This window comes from Haliotis rufescens, unplaced genomic scaffold (genome assembly GCF_023055435.1).
Source record: "Haliotis rufescens isolate VD_foot unplaced genomic scaffold, xgHalRufe1.0.p SCAF_5, whole genome shotgun sequence".
NCBI classification, from domain to species: domain Eukaryota; kingdom Metazoa; phylum Mollusca; class Gastropoda; order Lepetellida; family Haliotidae; genus Haliotis; species Haliotis rufescens.
Window position 1 is genome coordinate 24581969 of NW_025964223.1, and position 16289 is coordinate 24598257.

Sequence of the window (16289 nt, forward strand, 5' to 3'; positions counted from 1 at the left end):
TATTGTCTGTGTGTGTAGTTATGTGTGTGTGTAGTTATGTGTGTGTGTGTGTGTGTGTGTGTGTGTGTGTGTGTGTGTGTGTGTGTGTGTGTGTGTGTGTGTGTGTGTGTGTGTGTGTGTGTGTGTGTGTGTGTGTGTGAGAGAGAGAGTAAGTGTTATGCGTGTGTGTGAGTGGATGAACATGTATGTTGAGTAGTGGCAGAGTGTTCTTTGTGTATGCGCGTGATGGAAGCGTAGTATGACATTTTGTTTACTGGAATACCAACTTTTTTTACAAAACGTAAATCTCTTGGAGACTGATTACAGAACATCTATTCTATAAAAATAACTCACCTTTAATTTCATATTAATCTACATATCACATTATCCCGTCCACTGTATCTATTGCTTGTCGCAAAACCCGACAAAATGGGGATCAGTTTCTGTGTCACCATACTCTGATAGCGAGAGCGTTTGGCACGCCTTGTCTAGACTTGATTATTTGCAGACCAAAGTAAATTCTTCACTTTATATAAATTCAACTCAAGATGCAAGGAAAACTCAATGCGGGTATTAATCCTGTACTTGTATTGTTAAACCACATGGGTATGTGGACAGATCAAGGGTCGAACCAACCATCAGCGGATCCTGGTACGACGGAGGGACGCAACTCCACAACACAAATTGCACTTCCTCACACCAGAACAATGTAATAATTTATTAATTTGTAATGGCCTGGAATCTAATATCTTAGACCCTTCAATATAGAGACCACTCCCCCGTGCATAGAACGAGAAGGGACGACCCATCACGATGTCGGTCATTCTATCTGCAGCCAAAGGAATGTGTATATACGGTAGCCGCAGTTGTAATGTCATATATCACTTAACGCGTGACATCTTACTCAATATCCCAAGCTGCTGCCATGCACAAGCCTACTGTTATTATAATTGTTCGTAGCATGTTGGCTCCGGTGTCTGATTTCGCTGATTATTCGGCATGAATCAATGTCAAGATCTTCCGATTTTAGGCCTGAAACCTGTCTTTCGAATCTCTAACCCCTGTGAGCAGTCTTATTATAGCATTAACGAAAATCAAATTACTGGCCTTCTGCATGACATGAATTTAAAGGGTTTTCAGTCAACTGATAATATAGATATCTGAAAAGAAGTTAAGCACGCCTTACCACAGGTATATTTTGCATATAAAATAGTCATTTAAAATCCTGTATCAATTTTCTAACGAAACACGTTATTATTGTTTTCAAAGAGGCATATTTTTTTATTGCCATAGAGAAACCGAAATAGATTATCTAATGACATTATTTATCCCATGGCAATAGTTATCTGACTTCCCTTCTATTTGATACCCCGTTTCTTTGAAGCATATGCCTCAGTCCTTGAGTGAGTGAGTGAGTGAGTGAGTGAGTGAGTGAGTATGGTTTTACCCCGCTTTTAGCACTATTCCAGCAACATCACGGCTGGGGACACCAGAAATTATTATCAAAATATTATTATAAAAAATCCTCAGTCAACCAATCCAGACTTCTTTCACATTCAGCGTGCCCGATTAAACTTGCTTTGAACATTTGGGACGACAAAATGTCGTGGACCTGGTGACAAAATTCCACGTGCTAAGTAGGGGACAGAGAAAGGATACTGACTTATGCGAACGTATGGAATAGAGAGTAAGTGAGTTAGTTTGGTTGAACGCTGCTTTGAACATAATATCAATTATCTCTTTGCGTCAGCTTTTTGTGGAAGGGAACAATCCCTAAACCATATTGTTTTCCCTTCCGCCCAGCCCTTACTGTAATGACATAGCCCTAAATGAAGGAAGTCTAGATTTTCCACAGGTTCAGAATCTCCCCTCTCACTGGGGCAAGTCTATGGGTTTACTACTTTATTCCACGTACGGGTATGGTGAGCACAAGCCAAAAAGAATTGAAACTTGATAGAATCGCGCGCAACCGGAAGTTGTAAAACGTAACGTAACAAACCCTTACATTTACTTATTGGATAAAACGTTACACATGATATCATACAGGAATAATGTGTTTAAGCATATGCTTATTTATTACTTACGAGAGCAAACATATCGGGGTTCATAAAAATCATATGTGCCTAGGGTCATATCAAGTTACGAGAAAACAGTGTATTGTTTCCGTCATCCGGGTGGCATTGTTGACGTCATTCGAATCTTATTGTGACGTGAGGTCGGAATGACATCACACCAGAAACGACGTCATAGCTGAAGATTGTTGACGTCATTCGACAAATTGTGCCAACAAATGTTGTTTGGTGTGTATGTTACAGCCCCTGTATGGTGGTGTCCACGTTACAGCTTCTGTTGGAAGGTGCGCAGGATTCAACCCCTGTTGTTTGATGTGCACGTTACAGCCCCTGTTGGTTGGTGTGCACGTTACAGCCCCTGTTGGTTGGTGTGCACGTTACAGCCCCTGTTGGTTGGTGTGCACGTTACAGCCCCTGTTGGAAGGTGTGCACGTTACAGCTCATGTTTGTTAATGTGCACGTTACAGCCCCTGTTGGTTTGTTTTCACCTTATAGATTCTGTTGGAAGGTGTGCACGTTACAGCTTATATTGGTTTGTGTTCACGTTATAGCTCCTGTTGGTTTGTTTTCACCTTATAGATTCTGTTGGAAGGTGTGCACGTCACAGGTTATGTTGATTGTTGTTCACGTTATAGCTCCTGTTGGTTTGTTTTCACCTTATAGATTCTGTTGGAAGGTGTGCACGTTACAGGTTATGTTGATTGTTGTTCACGTTATAGCTCCTGTTGGTTTGTTTTCACCTTATAGATTCTGTTGGAAGGTGTGCACGTTACAGCTTATATTGGTTGGTGTTCACGTTATAGCTTCTGTTGGTTTGTTTTCACCTTATAGATTCTGTTGGAAGGTGTGCACGTTACAGGTTATGTTGGTTGGTGTTCACGTTATAGCTTCTGTTGGAAGGTGTGCACGTTACAGCTTATGTTGGTTGGTGTTCACGTTACAGCTTATGTTGGTTGGTGTTCACGTTATAGCTTCTGTTGGTTATCAGGGAAACGTCGCTCCTGTTGTAAAAAAGAAGATGTTCGTCCATATATCTTATCCTTACTTGGTACTCCAACTTCTAAATGTCTCTCAAAGACGACAAACCTCAATGCGAATATGCATATTCTACGTCCAATATGCATGTGGCATATGCATTTTGATTTAAAGGGATCTCATGCATGATATGAATAAAATACTTCCTTTTAAACATCGAAGTTTTCAGAGGCTTTGATGTGAGTATAGAACATTCTCCAGATTCCATAATTGTGCACCGATCGGGAAAATCTGACATTATGTCTAGTGAGCAGGAAGGTAATAAATCCACATATACTCGGCCTCTCTGGTTCACAGGAATGGTGATTAACGAGGTGAGTGATAAACATATTTGGGATCAATTTCGGTGAGCATCGACCATGCGCGTCATAAAATGATTCAATTTCTCTGCCCATCGCATGAAATTTCATTACGAGAACAATATATACCAAGCGGCGCCGCGTTCCTATAAACACTGGTGAAATACATACTTAAATGAAACCTCAATTGACATGAAGCAGTGTTAATGTAAAGGAAAACGCCGGCCTTATTAGATGAGCATCAACTCAATGACATGATACGTTATCAGTGCTGGCAGAAAATCGACACGAGAGTGACACTCCGAGTCTTCGAGTCTGCGCACTGTCGTTACCGGAAGTCCTACTGCCATATTGGAGAGAAACTAGTTAATATGGAAGTATGACATGTATTGATGTGGTAATTAAATTCTTCTCTCTCATCTTTGCTGATAGGATGTGAGAAGGGGTTTAACGTCGCCTCCAAGATAACTGTACTTATAGCGACGCGCATGCATGTGTTTGTGTGTGTGTGGCTGCTTGTACTAGTCCGGACCAATGCCGGTTTTATAGTGCTGGCCCCCTCAGACACCATGCCACTCCTTGGTTTATTCCTATAATGTCGAACGCCTGGCAAGGTGAAAACAAGTACGCTCTTGTCACGTTGTGTGTGTATATATGTGACTGCTTGTAATGGTCCCGACTAATGCCGTTTTTTTGTGCTGGCCCGCTGAGATACCATGCCGCAGTTAGACATTGAAACCCCATTCAGACACAGTATACCGACTACGAGCCGACAAGTCCTTATTTTATGCCCTAATTGTCGAGCGCCAGGCAGGGTAACAACAAGTACCATCTTTTAACGTCTTTTGGTATGACGCGGCCGGGTATCGAACCACCGGCCTTGCGGTCACCGGGCATTGATTATAGGAGGAATATGATAATTATTCACATGTTCGAATATATGATCACTGTCTGTGTAAGGAGAAACTCATTTTCAGGTAGACACAGTTTCCATAATATTCGCCGATGATGTGCCTTCCTTTGAGACTGACTGTGTTAGTGATGGAAGTGTCTGTCTGCATATGTGAGGTGAGGAGAAATTGGGTTTAACGTCGCGTCCAAGATTATTGCACTTGTATAGCGACGTGCATGCACGTGTGTGTGTTTGTGTGGCTGCTTGTACTAGTCCGGACTGATGCCGATTTATAGTGCTAGCTCACTGAGATACCATGCCGCAGTTTAACATAAATACCCCACTCAGACACAGTATACTGACTCCGAGCCGACCAGTCCTTGTTTTAGCCCATTAATGCCGGGCGCCATTCAGGGTAACAACAAGTACCATCTTTTAACGTCTTTTGGTATGACGCGGCCGGGGGTCAAACCCCGGACCTTCCGCTCTACCACTAGACCACGGAGGCGGCCCCTGTCTGCACATGTCATAATGCATTGTTCTTTTACTGATGGAATAGAAAGAAGGTAATCTACCGACGACACAAGGATGTCTGCAACAAACATAAAACCGCATAGAAATATATTTGAGAAAGAAAACAAACATGAACCGAAACATCTATAATTAAAAAATACATAAAAGTTTTCGACCGATATCAGTATCCATTTCAGTCCTTTGATGTAAAAGCGATTTCACTGGAGTAAGCGTTATTCCGCTCTTCGTATGTTCTCCAACGTGAAAACTTCAATGAATACGTTTGAATTTCTATGAATGCAATCAGTTTTTGTTATCTTCCACAATGCTAAGACAAAATATACTGCTTATTTGTGACTGGGATATAAACTTTTCAGTATATCTGTCGTCGTGATATTCATAAACTTATTATAAGTTCCTTCAATCGAGTCAGTTTTATTCCAGTTGAACAGGGAATCATATTTCGTCTTTTTAATGATTTCAAATAATGTAGGAAAGTATGACGTCACATAGTACGTGTTCGGTTAGTCTGGAGCTGCCGAGTAATCAGTTAGTCCCAAGCAGAACGTTACATACTGGGACAGTTACTACCGTCGTATGTCGTAAAGGCAACGTACACTGCCGACCCCGTGATAGAAACCCCAGGAAATCAATGTTTATACCCACCATAACACACTAATATCACTCACAGATTTCATTTACGACGGATCTACTTTCTTTCATGCGTATTGATATATTTTATGACCTCGCCAAGTCTCGCACAGTCTCGAATTCGGAGGATACTGTCTGTGGGTGACAGGAGTGTGATTGTTTAACAGTTGTTTATGAGTAGATCTACATGATGCAAGTTTAGCTGATGTTTATTCTTGAAAATAAAACGTGTGGTAGTTTCTAGTCTCTCCAGACTAGTCTAGTTTTGCTGAAGTGTGGTGTCGAACGTAGCGGGATATATAAGCATTGCATTTCTGCGTTTGATGTTGGTAAAGCATGACCTCAACACTGAATAATTATCATGGACTACTGGGTATTATGGACACAATAAAACCCTATGTCCATATGTTGTCTTTGAAAAAAAATGAATAGCATAACCAAGCGTGTATATATAGGCACTGGCTACGCGCACGAATAGGTGGCAAGGCCGTTTTTCAATTCTGAATGAATCATCTGACAATGCATTTTTGGCATTTTTTTAAAAACCGTCTTGGCGTTATTGGACGGCCAGTACAAGGTAAGACTTCACACGGGGAAATATAGATAATTAAGACAGTTTATGGTTGAGTGGCCAGTGCAGTAATAAATCCGACAAGCTGCCGAAACTACAATACGTTTCACTGCCTGATTGCAAATGAGATGCATTTATTAACAAGGTGAGTGCGGTGCATTGACATTCCACCTTCTGCCTCGATGAATAGTACATGCAGATACAGCGGTTACTGGAAGCGAGCAGCGAGGGTTTCGGAGAAATTGCAGAGCCAACAGTGAAGGCTTTGTGTCTCGGGCCACGTCTCTCGTCGTGGTTATGTAAAGTCAGTGAGCATGTCAAATAATCTCGTATAACATGACCACGTTAATATTTCATCCCGATTTCATTGAAGCCACTTCATCAGCCGTGACGTGTCGAAGTCATTTTATGTTTCTTGTTGTATTGAGACCCAGCGTAGAGTTACTGGTACTGTGATACAGAGGCGTTGGTCTGACGCCAACGCTTTGTAAGTGTTTCCATATTGCATACAGATGTGGTGGTACCATTTGGCATGGAAAGAGTTTAATATAAGGCACCATATGTGGTTAAGGCAGTGGGTGGGAAAATAAGTGTGACGTCACAGGTGACGTTGCATGCACATACATGACGTCTAGGTTTGGGTATCATAAAGATCTTTTTTTTGGCCTAGAGAGTGAGTGAGTGAGTGTTGAGTTGAGTGACTACCTCACACCGTAATCCAAACGTGCAAGCTTTATTACAACAGCCTGTAAATAATCAATGGGATTGTTGATATGAGGCACATTTGACATTATTAACGTTTTTGACAAAAAAACTATATTTGCAAGTTTGACGTTATCAAGGCACTTGAGACGTACATTTGAAAGTTTGACCTTTTTGAAGCACGTGAGACGTATTTTTGCAAAGTTTGACGTTATTGAGGCACGCGAGACGTATTTTTTGCAGGTTTGAGATTATTGGGGCACGTGAGACGTATATTTGGCGTTTTAGGCATGTGTGGTGTTATATAGTAAAGCTTCTCGTTATACAGATATATGTGACGTTATATGTGGAAATTTGTTTTTATAAAGTCATATGTTACAGTTCGATGTATACATGTGTGTGTGTGTGTGTCCTCACTTTCAAACCATTGATAAATTTCGTGTTCCTTCTCTTTCCTCATGTTTTGTGAAATATATACATTTTTTATCTTCTGGAAAGTGTCTAAATTGTAAACTCGGCCATGCTTGTAGTGGACCATTGACTATTTACGCACGATTATCGGAATAAATATATTCTTGAACGAAACTTTATTCTGTATTCTGTTTTCAAGTTAAGTTTTTATTTAAAATGTAATTGAATTTTGACAAGTCGAGTAAATGTGAATATTTTAATATGGACAGTCTTTATGGACACAATATTAACTACACGTTCTTAACTACTTAACTAGTATTCATGTTATGGCAAACCTGCACGTTGTTCGACATTGCAAGAGAAGACTGATTCCTAAAGCATGCGAAAACTCGGTCCAGCTGTTCGTTAATTTCAGTCACTGATGTGTTGTGTCATGGCGCAATGAAAACAGTCAGATCAAAGATATGCTGACATTTAGAACAAATGTCAAAGCAAGATCAATATAAATTACCACACTTACATAAACGCTCTGTATTCATGACAACAAGTATCGATATCATGTATGCAAATGGAGAAAAACTTGTCTTTGATCTTCGCGCTGTCCCCGGACATGGGATGATAGCAATGATAATAACACAACGACTGAAGATGATTTACATGAATGCATGACGTTTAAGTATTCACGTTGTAGAACGTATAGCGGAGACATGCCTCGGGTACATTTCACGTAAATGCCAGTAGAATCTAAGTTGATTTATTGCTTTGAAAATGAAAAAGATATATGAACAATACGAGTTTTACAAACTATTTTTATCACTGTCGACTCGAAACTTCGAATATCTTTTTCTTGTAAAATCCTTCAATGTAACGAGATATCTTTGCCATTAAAACTCGTTACTGTGCAGAAGGAATCGCTTCTGCAATGATTAACATGGCAACGCAGTGTTGACAGGAAGGGGTAAAAACTCCAGCCACAACCGTATACCCAACCTTGTCATGTCCGAATATCTCAGCCCTTCCCGCTATGGAACTGAATTATTTTGGTGAAAATTCGTAAACGATTCAGTATAAAGCCCTTAGTTCGAAATCCATGCCTTCCGGAATAATTTTTGTTAATACAAGGGGCATCAATAGTCATTCATCTAAACTCTTTTGGGTGAAGACAATAACACTTGGAAGGGCGGAATCCGGATTAACAAGGTTCTTTGCTACGTGAAGTACAGCTATATTTGGCTGTCTGACATGTTACATTGAATTACTGGTAGACTGTCCGTTAAAGATAAATTGCGTGGAGTAGGCATGCGTGTGGAATGTGCAGCATATGGTTTCAGCATTTTTTAAAGTGTATGATTACATAATCAGGCAGTCTGAGGAATTATCTGGACTAATAAGTGCATCGTGATATGGGCCATACAGGCCAGAGATAAAGATACACTGACACAATCACACATACAAACATAAAGTGTGACATAGAGTTTCAGGGCGTCGCTTGGTACACGCCCCCCAGGTATAGATTAAACCACAGCTGCGAATGTGCATGCATGGAGTCTAGTAACGTACAAAAACGTCACAACAAAATTATATAATTTAACAAATTCCTAACGAAATGGGAGGGACAAATAGAACCGACGAAGAACTATAATTTTCTGTTAATACACCAGGTGTTCAAGACAGGACAGAGCATGTCTTGCCCTACCAGTAGCAGCCATCGTGAATGAAGGACAAACTTCACGGTACAGTTTGTCCATAAATTTATCACCAAACCAGGAAACAGATCTTATGCAATGTTTAGGTGACGCCATTTAAAGCGTTAATAAGTCATACGGTTAATTTGGTGGTGTATTCTTGGGCCATCTGTTGTAAGACATCGGACAGATACAGACTATCCGTTGAAAGAGACACAGACATGGATAACAGACATGAACTCATATGAACAAACTCACAGAAATATCACAGTCTCACAGACACGTCTCACAGAAATAGATTCCTTAACATACCTACAAAACTCGGATGATAAAACAGACCTACGGAGATATGGACAAACATAGATAGAAATCTCACAGATACCTCCCAGACACAGTCTCACAGACCCCTCTCACAGCAATAGATTCCTTAACATACCTACAAAACTCGGATTATAAATCAGACCTACCGAGATATGGACATACAGAGGAGAGACCTCACCGAGACCTCACAGACACAGGCTCACAGACACCTGTCACAGCATAGGTTACTAAACAGACAAAAATAAACCTCGGATTAAGAAACAGACCCACGGAGATATAGACATACATAGATAGAAAACTCACAGATACCTCACAGACACAGATTCACAGACACCTGTGAGAGCCAGATGTTACTAATCAGACCAAAAAGCACACTCGGATTAAGAAACAGATCTACGGAAATTCGGAGACAAACAGAATTTGCACTTAGACAAGTTAAACGACATGCACGGGTTCAGATGAATAAAAGCAACAAAACCCTTTCTATCATCATAACAAATCTCTGCTAAAAGCAGAGTCGATTGTACGATTCCGAATGTATCATGAGCATGTGTTTATGAATCACTATCACATGGTGATGACATCGCGAAAAGGTGAACGTATTCTACCCCACCGATGGAAGCCGTCACAAACACATGCAAAGGCAAGTCAATTGTTCACCTGAAACAAACCCGGGAACATTTGATACAAGTCAAAATAGGGAATTGCATCGGTGTAACTCATACGTGAAATTTTGAAATGTCTACCATAAATGTTCTTGAAAGCTTTGCTGAGGCCTTCAATGTTGTAACCTTGATAAAACAACGCTTGAGCAAGAGTCGTATGACGCTTATTGAAATCTTGGTAGAAAGAGCATGCTCGATGGTACCTCAACAGTTGTGAAATGTAGACACCAAAGGCTGGAGCTGCAGGAATATTGATCGACGTAAAGGGAAATTTGACTATTGGAAAGTTGAGATCATACCGGCTTGCAGAGAGTTATGTTGTCACTCTGAATCTGTATGTATAGACCTAAATATGAAACAGATAAGGTGGTTTCACTGGTATTTCGTATTTCCTTTGCGCGAAACCCGGTATCAATACTATATGGTAGTTTTGGATTCATAAGCACATGCTTATGATATAGTCGGACTTGTACAATGGACGCTTAGCAGATTGATGTGGGACGTTCACCGCTGTTGTTGTGCAAACAACCAAGACGAATATCAGGCGAATCTGGGATTCGAACTCAGGACAACAGGAGACCTACAGGGCGAGAAACAGACACAAAAATACACACAAGTAGAAATTCAGTTATGTCGACCATTAATTTGACGAGGTGGGGTGTCGTGGAGAATGATTTCATTACCATTATACGAGGAGAACTCCCGATGCAGGAGCGTCAGGGGATATCATCATCACCCGACAGCGTCTTACTGCAGACAATACAAGTCATGAATCTATTGTTATTTAACGCTGCATGCCCCGGTGTTGACTTCTACAGTATCCAAGTTGTGGTCAGAATAATGACTGACATTTATGACCAGGTCAGTTTAAACCTCCCGTAAACAGAGTAGCGGGAACAATGGCGCGAGCTGTAGCCCCACCGCAGTCGCCACGTGACACCGCCATCTACCGGACATCAGGACAAATACGTTATTGCGCATGCGCATCACGTTAGCGTCAGTCAACAGCCTAGCGTATTAGTCCGGATGTAAAGGTTTTTTTTATGGATATGGCCGATTGCTTGTTATAAAATGGTTCATAAAGTTTGAGTGTTAGGCTTACTAATCCACACGTGTTCATCGTGATAGACAGGGTGGCATTGAAGTGACATTCATTGGAGCGACAACGTTCCTTTTGGTAACACGGAAAAACCTTGTAAACGCGAACAACTTTAACTCGAAGTCCTTCAGCTCGATATATCATTCAAGATCATGTATTTTTATGGTTCTAGATTCCAGATCGGCAATATTCTGTAATATCGAAAGTCCGCAGTTTTATGATTATCCCGAAAAGAAGATCTTCACACCAACACTAAAAAATCGGTTCAAAAACAGTTACGTGTTATTGCCAAAAATAAACTATGATCGCTTTGCTATTCACGACTTGGACAAAGGCGTTTACATAGCAAAATGTTAGAATATTTTAAAAGACCGTGTCATTAATCATACTTTGGCATTTTATTTGGCAGTGGTCAGGGATCCAAGTAACTGTGCTGAGTTATTTCTCTTGGCCGTGGCAGGATCCACCTGTAATAACATAGTGATCCCGGTTATGACCCTTGATTTATCCTCATCGTAATCGTTTTCGTGGGTTCATCAAAGTGGTAAACATGTGTAACTCGATTACTGACAGATTGCTGTCATACAGCTGGAATATTGCTGCGTGCGGCGTTAATTAACAAACAAACAAACACATTGATTTTCTTCGTAAAACGACGTTACAAAACTCACTCATTTCAAAATTATATTTTACAATTTTTATAACTGTGTTCAGATAGATGGTTGACCGAGTGTGAGTATAGGTCAGTCTTTTACACACACCTCTGTAGCCTTCAGTCGTGCCGATAACGGTAATCGCGACCGGTTCCCTGGCCTTAAAGCCAACGATTGAACTACAAGATTTCCAAACCGCCCCTTAACTCTCGGGTTGTGGAGATCGGTACTCGTTTCACGAAGCGAGCTTACAGCTACGTTACATTATACGAGTTAAGGAAGTCTTAGCGTTAAGATCGCTTTGTGGAACAAGGCCCTTCCCCAGAAAGGACCTGCTCAAAAGAGATGACTACGAGGTGAAACGGGAACATATTTCACAGGCTGATTCTTGCTTACTCAACTGTTCACCATACTGTGAAAAATATTTATAGGCAGTTGCAAATAAAACGATACTGCCATTTTTGCAGCACAGTTCAAGGCTCGGGCCAAGCGTCAAAGGCGGAATATGGAATTCTAATTTTCTACAGCGCCGAACTAGGTTGAGTAACAACTTAACGACAAGCGTGACTTCTTCCAGGTCAGAGGTTAATTCCAATTTATTTATTACGTGAGTAAATTTTACGTATAATAGAGCGGTTAACTGTGAATAATGTGAGCTAGGATCTAGGTCACCTTTGTGACTGTTTGTAATGTATTCCGTGTTTACTGTTAAATGTGTGCGTTTGGTGACGGCTTCGCGTTTAATAGCTACTTCAAAGGCACCGGCTTAAACACGACGTGGTGTGACTAAATATGGCGGCTACGAGAAAGCGAGACACAAACATGGAAAGCGTTGGTCCGTGGAAAAGTACATTAGCTGCTTGTTCGGAGGAACGAGGGAAGTATGCACCATTACAGATGGAATAATCGGGGCTTTTAACGAGCTTCACCAAAGTGGCCATGGTTTACCACATGTACTATATATTCCTGGAACTGTTGCAGGAACCGCAGGCAGGGGCATCACTCACACTTCCTCTTACCTACCTAAAACTAGGGGGTTGTTTCATGGAACATCGTGATGGCTTTGTTTCGAGCTGACTAATCAGCCTAACAGCTAAACCAACATAGTCTGTCAAATCTTGATTACACAATAAATGTATCTCTTCTTAAACTTGTTCTAATTTATACTCTTGAAAGCTGGATTTAACAACAATAATTGCAAACATTATCAAAACCTTACTAGGCTGAAAGGCGCGGTGGGGTAGCCTTGGATTAAAGATTTCGCTCGTCACGCTGAAAACTCGGGTTCGATTCCCCACATGAATACAATGTGTGAAGCCCATTTCTGGTGTAACCCCCACGTGATGTTGCTGGAAGATAGCTAAAAGCTGCGTAAAACCATACTCACTCACTCACTCACTCGAATACCTTTTTTTGTTTGATTATTAGTTACCATCAAACCTGGATGTATATATTGTTGGTCCGGCAGTTTTTATAATCTAGACTGGTTGTGATGAAATTAAATGCATACTTGTCGCAGTCATGGCCCGGGACATTATCAGCAATGGGAAATCCTTTATGTTATATTTTCAACTTCTATATGCTTCGTGTTTACTCAAAACAAAAATCGACGATATTTAAAAAAAATATTTTTAAAATTATTTTTGGGCGGGAGGGGTAAAAAAAGGTGTAGATCAGAGTATTGTTCCAACCAGGAACACGGGGATTGCAATTTGACAGTACACAGTAATGAGTGTGAATTGTCAAGTGTATACTTTCTTTCGTCCATCAGTTCAGCACAGGTGTTATGTTATGGACAGTCCTGACAGGTACCATGGTGAGAAGTGGCTCTGCATGGGTGGAAGGGTGCCATCGTTTAGAATAAGTCGAGCTATAGTGTGTACATCGTGGCCTATCCGTCCAGCTGTTATGCCCATCCAAGGCGAGGACAGTCGCCTTCAGCGCTCAGACCGACACTTCTATAGCCTATTCAAACCCTGTGTTGTGAATATTTGCTTTTAAATCGCCTGGCTTCAGATTTATGATTGCCCGTGTGTCATAAATTACCTACGAGGCAAACGTGCGTTGATACCATCGCCATCTTCAATAGATGGACCGACTTCGAGAGGAGCCACGGCTGGTGTAAGGCCGGTCGCGATTATTCAGGCGACGCTTTACCTGTGAATAGCTACCGCCGTCAGCAGTCGTTATTACAAGTTTCCATAGCAAATGCGGTATGGTAATTACACTGAAAAGACCCGAAGCGTACTTGGTAACAACTCAAAGCATCATCGAAGCTCCTCTATTGATAACGTGTGTGTTAAAACATACTTCCTCGATACTTGAGTTGTGTTTTGTTCTTAAAGTAAACAGGGTGGTGAGACAATGATATTATATACCTGCCGCACGCGGGATATACAACAGTGGGAGCACACCTGCCACATCTCACCATTGTTTGATACTTTTAAGGTACACGGATTTTTTAATCGAAAAGGGTGTTTTAAAGCAAATGTTTGGATAAATAACTAAAAAACCCACGCGACTGTATGTTGTTCGAGTCGCGTTTTTAATACATTGTTAACAACGACGGTCGATTTACTTGTGTAAATTGCACAGAAATGGTAACAAAGACTAATACAATTTTAAAATATTGCGTGTGTCTCAAAAGTTTTCATTTAATGAAGTGTCGTTTTCCTACGGAAGTTACCGAGTCATAACTCGTCAATTCCACGTGAAACATAAAACAGAAGATCTGCAATCTTTTTTTTGACAATTTATAAATATACACAAACAATCAAACCAAATCTGTAGAATTATCTGCTACCATTTAGTAAAATCATATAAACTATCATGAAATATTCAACACAACAGCAAACCCTAGAGTATGTAATATTAACTAGTAAAAGAGTGAAAACGAACACAATGAAAAATTCCATAAAAACACATATATAAACTGCCGGTTAAAAGAAAGTATACACCCATGTTTGATGGTGGCTAGAAATGAAACAAACAACGAATGGTTTTTCGATGGTGATGTATTTGATACTGGGTATCCTAGTTATGTTGTGCTCCTTGTGTTTCGGCGACTGTTTTCAGCCAAGTAACGTTTTGATAACGTTTAGACTTTTTTGGTCAAATCTAATGTTATACTTTCTTTTATCCGGCATATAACTAAAACATATAAGGTTTTAATAATCTCCCCCTCTGTCAAAAAGTCAGCACTTTAACAGATGTGGTTGTCCGCATACCGCGAGTCCGTTATGAGAGGGGTCCGGATTAGTCTTAGTGTCTACAACCTGGCACTGCATGCATTTTAGGGTTTGTCTATCGTTATCAGTTTGTCTTTCAACAGTTCTGACACTCACACAAGCGAGCTTGTTTGTGTTATTCACGAATTTCACATCTTCACGAGTGACTGAGTTATTTTGGGTTTAATGTCCCAAGAACATAGGCCGTTAAGACGTTTATTACCTTGGTAAAGCCACGAATTCGCCATGGTGCTGAAAAACCACGGATCATAATCGGATTGAATCTTGGATTCGAACCAAAGACCAACAGTTGCGTCGCTTTTGTCAACTGAGCCAACCGTGCTCTGATGCAGTCTAAAACAGCTTAATTTAACGTTCTTACCCTACCCCGCAGAAAGAACCTATGCACCGAATGAACCTATAATTTTTATACGCACATAAATGTAATGTTAAAAGACTTAAATATTAACATGAATAAAGTTCATAAACCTTGAAATAATTGAAACGGAAAGTCGATTATGCAAAAAACACTTGGTTTGTTGTCATAAAACAAAAAAATAAATCTCTCAAAGAAAAGACATGCATTTAGCGAGAGTCCACAGCCGTGCTAGTGCTTTTCGCTCTATTGTTGTCAGCAAATCCCTTCCTTCAACAGGTCATTGAAAATTGGACCTGTATTACGTTTTAATTTATCGCTGCATAATGTTATGTAAGGGCTAGCGCATTGTTGGCCGCGTCTCTCTTACGCATGGTATCCTCCCTGGGTTTAACTGCTTTCGGAAATGCCTCTTTTTCTGTTTTTTTTTCTTCAGAAACACGTGAACGTTTACGAAGTATATTTATACTTTACTCGTTTAATTGCTTCGGATGACAACTACACAATATTATTTAACAAAAAATATAATTTGATGACGTTAATAGCCCCTGTCGGGAAAATTAACCTTATTTTATGTCCCGGCAGTTACATAATTGGTAACATAAAACATAATAACATATGATGCGTTTGCTATATGTTCATGCATTACAGTGCCATCTTTCATCTGTGTGGGTCAATTGTGCTGAACATTATGATTTTTTTAATATCGCAAAAAATGTCATAATTTAAGTTAATCGTTTGAAGATAATATTTAGCAGTTTATTACATCTGGTATCCAAATCCCCCCTGGCGATATAACATGCCTTCCAAGGTTGATGATGCGTGTTGCAGTCATAAAAGTGTCATCCGTTGCACGTAGCGGAGACAACGACAGGGGTGGACGTTACAACGCCTGGACAACCCATCGGTGTAACTGAACCCCTCCCGACAGAACCTCCAGGGGGTCACGAGAAGGCATTCTTACGTCACATTACTGGGACATATATACGCAGTGGCAAAAGTAACTGGTCATATTCTTGTTTATGTTATGATTATCCAAATAACTCCAAACTAAGTTTGTTTTACTGGAAAGAATTGAAGCGCACTCGAGGGTCGTTTGGATGAAAATAGCGCCACTGTGCTTTGTGAAGATTTTTAA